The sequence below is a fragment of the Elephantulus edwardii genome, unplaced genomic scaffold (assembly GCF_000299155.1).
Source record: "Elephantulus edwardii isolate Elephantulus edwardi_28Jun2011 unplaced genomic scaffold, EleEdw1.0 scaffold00081, whole genome shotgun sequence".
Taxonomy (NCBI): Eukaryota; Metazoa; Chordata; class Mammalia; order Macroscelidea; family Macroscelididae; genus Elephantulus; species Elephantulus edwardii.
Window position 1 is genome coordinate 10,347,853 of NW_006399831.1, and position 8,300 is coordinate 10,356,152.

The window sequence follows — 8,300 nt, forward strand, 5'->3', positions numbered from 1 at the left end:
CCAACTGGCCCAGTGGTGGTAATCTTTGTCTTCTAGATGTTGAGCTTCAAACTATATTGAAGACTACAGTCCTTGATCTTTTGCAGCAAGCACTTCATGTCCTCCTCACTTTCAGTAAGCAAGGTTGTGTCATCTGCAAAATGTAGATTGTTGATGAGTCTTCCTCCAATTCTGGTATTGCACTTCTCCTCATAAAGTCCAGCCTCCTTAATGATCTAGTCCACATACAGATAGAAAAAGTATGAAAAAGTATGTAAACAAGACACATTCTTGATGCACTTCTCTCCTGATTTTGAACCATGCAATGTTCTCTTACTTTACTCTGATGATGGCTTCCTGGTCCAACTATATAGGTTTCACATGAACATAATCAGGTGTTCTGGGATAAACATTATTCTTAAGGGTAACTACAATTTGAGGTGATCCACATTATCAAATACCTTTCAATAGTCAATGAAACACAGATAGACATTCCTCTGGTACTCTTTGCTTTCAGCATGATACATCTGACATTGGCAATAATGTCTCTAGTGCCAGCACCTCTTCTAAATCCATATTGTATTTCTGGTAGTTCTGTGAGTGTATTGTTCCAGTCATTTTTTTATAATCTTCAGCAGGATTTTTCTTGTATATGATATTAGTGATACAGTTTGATGATTTTTCACACTCTGTCAGGTCACCTTTTCTTGGGATAGGATTAAATATAGCACAGTAGATCATATAATTTACTGATTCAAAATAACACACACCAACTCATTTTCTTTTCCAATTCCTAGTACATTGATATTTATGCATTCCATTTCCTTCTTAACAGTGTCCAAGTTTCTTACATTCATACTTCTCATATTCCACATTCTAATCATCAGTGTCTGCTTACAACTGCTCCTCCTCCTTTGCATTTTCAAAATCGAGGGCTCAGCCTCAGATGCCATGTCTGCTAATCTAGTTTAAGTGTGTTCTATTTTACATATGGTTTACAAAGCCCTACTATTTCCAAAAATGGATGGCCAATCCTTCTTCCTAGTCTGTCTTAATCTGGATGCTCAAATTTAGAACACTATCTGACAGACGAACATTTTACTGAAAGGAGCAGATGAGAGACATTTCCGCATTGTAGAAGTAACCCACAGATTCAGTGTCACCCCAACCCCACCTTGGCATTTATGTATTGACCCATCCCTTTCCCTGGTCCACCAGCATTCCCTTCCACTCCTGCCTACCCCATCCAGCGCCTTCCTCCACAAAACAACCCTTGATATCATGACTTAGGCCTCAATTTACTTTCTAATGCCAATGCCTAACATTTCTTCTGGTCTGTCTTGAATTTAGGAGGTTCTAAGTCCAAATCGCAGGTACCAGGTTTAGGATTTCTGTCTCAGATAGTTCTGAGTAAAGGTACTCATACCTGAGCTTCTGCTCCAGATCCCTCTTTTTGTGACTTAGTGCCTCTATTCTTCCATTTGCACTCTTCCACACTATCGTTCCCGTAGCATAATTTCCCAGGTGAATGTGTTGTTTCCTCTAGATCTGATATTTGGATGTTGTTTACTTGGCCTGAAAGCCACTGGCCCACTGTTCTGAAGCTACTTTAGAGTTGGAGCCCTTGTCTTTCTTTGAATCCTCTGACTGTCAGCAAAACTTGGTAGAAATCTGAGAGGATGGGCATTATTTGATTTTTGAGGGCAAAGGTGATTCCAGAATTTTCCCTCCTTTGAAGTCCAGAAGTTCCTGAAACAAGTTAATCAAGATAAACAAACGCAAACTCTCTGCTGTCAAGTCCATTCCAATTTATAGTGCTCCCACAGGGCCCTCGAGGCTGTAAATCATAATAGGAGGAGACTGCCCATTTCATTTCCTTGAAGTCACTGGAGAATGCCTGCCTTTGGGTTAGTAGTGCAATTCACTGTGGGCTATAATGCCAGAACTCCCTACATACTGCATCAACTACATATTTTCCTTAGTTTTACCTTCCTCACCCATCCTGGAAAAAAATCAAACAATATTTTGATCTGTTTTCATAGTTGGTTATTGTTGTTGTTATGTGCTGTAGAGTCACTTGCGACTCATAGTGACCTTACAGAAATATCTCTGAACCCTGCTCTATCCTGAGCCAAACTTCTTGTCTCTGACACACTTACTACCCTTACCCAGTCACTGAGTCAATTCATCTCATCGAGGGCCTTCCTCCCTTTCTGTCCCTCCACCCTCCCAAGCACCTTTTGTTAAAATAGTCAACCCAAAGCATTTGTCCTTTTGCTCTGACTTGCTTTGCTAAGCATGATGTCTTCCAGGTTCATCCATGTTATTTGGGACATTTAAAAATGAATTTTGCTATTATTATACGTACAAGATTCCATAACACAGGCAAGACTTTGTCTCACATGCCTTGCACATATTATCAGGAGAATCAATGCCTAGAGAAGGACATCATACTTTGTAAAGTAGAGAAAAAGTAGAAAAAATGGAAGATCCCTCAATGAGATGATCTGACACAGTGGCCACAGTCATGAGCTGAAACATGGCAAGAATTACGAGGCTGGTGGTGACTATTCTAAAGGGACAATTTCAACATAATTATTTATATTAGTTTCTAGCAATATTAAGCTAATGACCCATTCATTGAAAATTATCTGAAAACACAAAACTGATTCTTTCCGAAGTTTTAGCTAATGTTGATTGTTGTTATGTATCTTGAATTTGGAACCAACTCATAACTGACTTCCAGTAGTTTTTCAGAAGCAATCAATCACCAGAGGAACTTCTGGAGCCCCCACAGAACAGCTGCTAGATTTAAACCACTTCTCTTTCAGTTGGCAGCACAGCTCCTTACGACTACACCACCACACCTCCTTGGCTAATATTATTAAACACAAATAATAGCAATAAGAGTAAGCAATCACAATCTTTTAAAGCTATTGATTAACTTAACTGAGAGGCAACTGAATATACTGGAAAAAATCATGAGCTCCTACAGCTCAACAATCAGAATGCAATTCTGACTGCATTTATTAACTGTGTGGCCTTAATTTCCTAATCTTGAAATAGATATTATAACACTATCAATTTCATTGAATTGCTGTAAGATTAAATTAGTTACCATGTATAAAGAGAGCGCTGGTGGCCTAATCAAGTTGTTGTTATAAATCATGGAGTCAGGACTAATTCATAGCTGACTTTCCAATGGGCTTCTAGACACAAATCACATGGTAGGAGAGTGTCTGTCTTTCTTGCTTGGAACAGCTGGTAGATTCAAACAGCTTGTGTTTGGATTAGTAGTGCAACTCCTTCCCATTGAGCTATCAGAGCGCCTTCATAAACTCAGTAACTGTTATTACTATTATTTTTTTATTTCCTTGTACTCCTTTGTATTTTATTTAATTCAGTCTCCGAAGGCCCTCTATGAGGTGGATTGATTCAGTGACTGGGATAATTGGGATGGGAGTGTCAGAGACAGTGCGATTGGCACAGGACAGAGTGGAGTTTAGGGCTGTTGTACATAGGGTCGCTATGAGTCGCAGGCGACTCGACGGCACATAACAACAACACAACAAAATCTTGCATGTTCTGAACTTAAAAGATTACATAAAATTTCTTCCACTATGTAAAGAAATAAAAAACTTGAATCCCAGAGTTTCTCTGTAAACGACACTTTTTATTATGTCTCAGTGTGCCTTTATTGTCTTTTGAGATCATATCTTTTCTTTGCATTTCACAAGTTATGTTTCAGTCACTATTTACTTTCATTATACATAAAATCATATTGACAATAGATGGAAATAAATTTTGTTGGAAAAGATTGAAGAGTTTAAACTTGTCATTGTGTAGATAATAGAAAGGATAAGGCATAATTATGTGTGAAATGAATCAAACAGAGTGGAAAGAATATACTATCACCTCATAGAATCAAGTTCCTATTCAAGGTATAAAAATACTTAAGTTCTATAAGACATTTTCCCCATAATATTCTTGTTGTTTTGTTTTGTTTTTATTTTATAGTGTTCTTTGGAATACTCTCCTTTAAGGTAGTGTTCCAGGTTCTGTAGCTTAGTTCTATGCTGTTGTTAAGTGTTGTTAAGTCAGTACTGACCCTCAATTGGGTGATCAGAGGTAGTGAATCACACCAGAGGAGACTGTCCATCCTTCTCCAGTGGAAAAACTGGTGCCTTCAAGTTGGTCAGTAAAAGTCCTTAATATTAAGTCACTAGTCTTGTATAGCAAATCCACTGATGGATCAATAATAAATGAAAAGCAACAGTAATAGTATAAATATTATCAATAATATATTGAAATTAACTTCTCCAACTCATTCTAATCCAAGATATACTGAATAAAAATGTGTATTAGATATAAAACGATAAGCAATGTAATAGAAATATTTTGTCAACTGCTTGTCTCTGAGAGATAACAGTTTAAGACCTAAAAGAGACTCGTAAAAAAAAAAAATATATAATAATGTACAAAACAAGGTCAACAACATTTTCAGAGTTTACAAACTATTCTTGAGAAAGGAAAATGTGTTTAATGATTCTAATTTCTCATTATTATAAGTCATTTCAGTAATGAATATCTAAATGTAAGAACCAATTTGTCTTTTTCCTACAAAATTTTTGGAATATTTGAATCTTTTTCTATTTATTTGAGGAGTGGACTTTAAAAGATGTATTCAGCCAAATGTAATTAAATCTTGAAGGCACAAGGTTCTAATCCACCAGCTGCTCCACCAGAAACAGATGAGCAATCTCCTCCTGGTGATTCACTGTCTCTGAAAACTTTCTAGAGGGTCAGCTATGGGTCTCTTCCAACACGATGGTACAGAACAACAATAATGAAAAGAATATGGTAAATATGTATCTTGTAATGGATGTAAATCTATAATATATATTCCAGTGAAAATAAAATATTGTAACTGAATAATATAAAAACAAAAAAACTAAATAAAAATGAATTATTTGAAAAGACAACTCATCTGCAAATGAGAGATTCAGATGATCAATCAACATGATAATGATTGCCAGTAGTCTTAATTATTAGGAAAATTTCAAGTAGAGACTAAAGTGAGATGATTTCACTACTCATTGCTGTTATTATTATGTGTCACCAGGTTGCCTACGACTCATAGCAAACCTATGTACAACAGCCCTAAACCTTGCTCTATCCTGTGACAATCTTATTGTCGCTGACACATCATTCCCCATTACACTGAAACAATCCATCTCATAGAGGGTCGTCTATTCTTGCGCTGTCCTACTCTGCCAAGCATGATGTTTCTCTCCAAGGACTGGTCCCTCCTTGAAACATGTCCAAAGTATGTCAGAAGAAGCTTCAGAATCTTTGCCTACAAGGAGCATTCTAGTGTCACCCTCTCCAGGATGAATCTATTTGTTCTCTTAGCAGTCTATGGTGTAGTCAACAATCTTCTCCAACACCTCAGCTCAAAGGCATCAATCCTCCTTTTATCATCCCTAGTCATTGTCCAGCTCTCTGATGCATAGCAAGTGATTGCAAAGACCATTGCCTAAATCAAGTGCACCTTAGTCTCCAGAAGGACATCATTGTTCTTCAGTTCTGTGAAGAGGTCTCTGATGGTAGACTTTCCCAATGCAATACATCTTTTAATTTCTTGGCTGCTGGTGTCAAGTGTGATGATTGTGGAGCCAAGCAAACTGAAGCTGTTAAAAATCTCAATCTCTTTGCCATGCATCATCATGCTGCCAATCAGCCCACTGGTGAAAATCTTTGTTTTCTTGATACTGAGTTTCAGTTCATATTGAAGGCTGCAGTCTGTGACCTTCTACAGCAAGTGTTTCAGGTCCTCCTCCATTTCAGCAAGCAGGGTTGTATCATCTGCATAATGCAGATTGTTGATGAGTCTTCCTCCAATCCTGATGCCACATTTCTCCTCATAGAGCCCAGCCTCTGGATGATCTATTGTGCGTATAGATTGAAAAGGTATGGAGATAGGACACATCCTTGGAAGACACCCTTTCCAGTTTTGAATCATGCAGTATTCCCTTGCTCTGTTCTGGCTGCTGCCTATTGGTCCAAGTATAAGTTTTGCATAAGTACAATCAAGTGTTCTGGGATTCCTATTCTTCTCAGAGTTAGCCACAGTTTGTTGTCATGCACGGTCATACACCTTTGTATAGTTAATGAAACACAGATAGACATTTTTCTGGTACTCCCTGCTGTCAGCCAAGATCTATCTAATATTAGCTATAATATCCCTAATACCACAGCCTCTTCTAAACCCAGCCTGCACTACAGGCAGTTCTCTGCTGATGTACTGTGCCAGTCGTTTTTGTATAATTTTCAGCAAGAATCTTGCTTGTATGTGATAGTAATGATATTGTTCAATAATTTCTACACTCTGTCGGATAGAATGGGAACAAATAAAGATCTGTTTCAGTTGGTTGGTTAGGTTATATTGTCCTACAGATTTCTTGACACAACTTGGTGAGTACATCTAGGGCATCATCTGTTAGGTGACATATATCAATTGGTATACCGTCAATTCCTGGGCCTTGTTTTTTGCCAGTTCTTTCAAAGCAGCTTTAACTTCTTGCTTCATCACTACCAACTCTTGATCATACATTGTTTCATGAAATTCTTCTGTGTCTGCTAATTCCTTTTGGTACAATGACTCTGTATACTCTTTCCAGCTTCTTTTAATACTTTCTGGATTATTTAATATTCTGTCCAAAGTATCCTTAAGTGTTGCAACTCCAGGCTTGAATTTATTTTTTAGTTCCTTATGCTCAAGAAATGCTGAGCAAGTTTAGCCCCTTTGATTTTCTGACTCTAGCTCTTTGCACATTTCATTATAATACTTTATACTTTGTCTTCCCACACTGCCCTTTGAAATCTTCTGTTCAGAACCTTAATATCTCGATTTCTTACCTTTGCTTTGGCTTCTCAGTGCTCTAGTGCAATCTTCAGATTATCTTCTGACATCCATTTTAGTCTTTTCTTCCTCTTCTGTCTTTGTAATAACCTTTTGAACTCTTCCTGGATGATATTCTTGATATCCTCCTATAACTCATGTTGCATTCAATCATTAGTGTTCAAGGCCTCAAACCTGTTCTTGAGATAGTTTTGAAATTCTAATGGATAGAGTCAAGGTCATATTTTGGTTCCCATGGATTTGATTTCATTTTCCTCAGCTTCAGCTTAAATTTGTTTATAAGTAGTTGGTGGTCTGTTCCACCATCAGCACCTGGCGTAGAAAGTGATTAATTTAGGAATACCAGGGCTAATGAGGAAGTGGAGCATCTGGAACTTTCATATGTTGCCAGAGGGGTGTAAAATGATATAATCAATTTGAAACATGGTTTTGGAAAACACATTTACCATATGATCAAATCTTACTTTTCCTAAGTATTTACCTAACAGAAATGAAAACATGTTATGACCTGTACGTGAATGTTTATTACAAATTTATTCATTATTTCCTCAATTGGCAAACAACTATTTGATCAAAAACATTTCTTTTATTTAAAAGGTAAATTAGTAAATAAATTCTAATATTTCCAAACAGTGGTGTGTTGTTGTTATTGTTGTTGTTAGGTTCTGTTGAGTAGAGTACAACTCATAGCGACCCTATGATAGCAGATTTGAACCCTGGCCTATCCTATGTCATATTAATACTTCCTGACACACTAGGGTCGATTGCGGCAGACACGATGTCAGTCCACCTGGTTGAGGATCTTCCTCTCCTTTGCTAACCCTCCACCCTTCCCACTATCATGTCCCTCTCCCAGGAATAGCACCTCTTAGCAAAATGCCTGAAGTATGTGATTTAAAGCTTCATCATCCTTGCCTTCAAAGAGCACTCAAGTTACACTCTCTTTGCAACATATTTGTTTGCTTTTTTTGACAATCCCTGGAATGTCCAGTGCTCTTCTCTCTCCAACACCTCAATCCAAAGGCATCAATTCCTTTGATGAAACGTATGTAGCTTGAATATGGAAAAACTGGAAATTGTAAAAAATGAAACGGAACGCATAAACATTAGCATACTAGGCCTTAGTGAGATGAGATGGACCAGCTTTGGTCACTTCAAATCCAATAATCATGATAATCATATTGTATATTATAAAAGAAAGGAAAAACAGAAGAAGAATGGTGTATTCATAGTAAAAAACTCAATTTCAAATTTCATTCTGAAATACAATGCTATGGGTGGTTACCACTCAGCAGTAAATATTGAACCTATTGATGTAACATAGTAAAGATGATGAAAATGGCACAAGACAGAACAACATTTTGTCTTCTGTTGTACATAGGGTCACTACGAGTCAGAA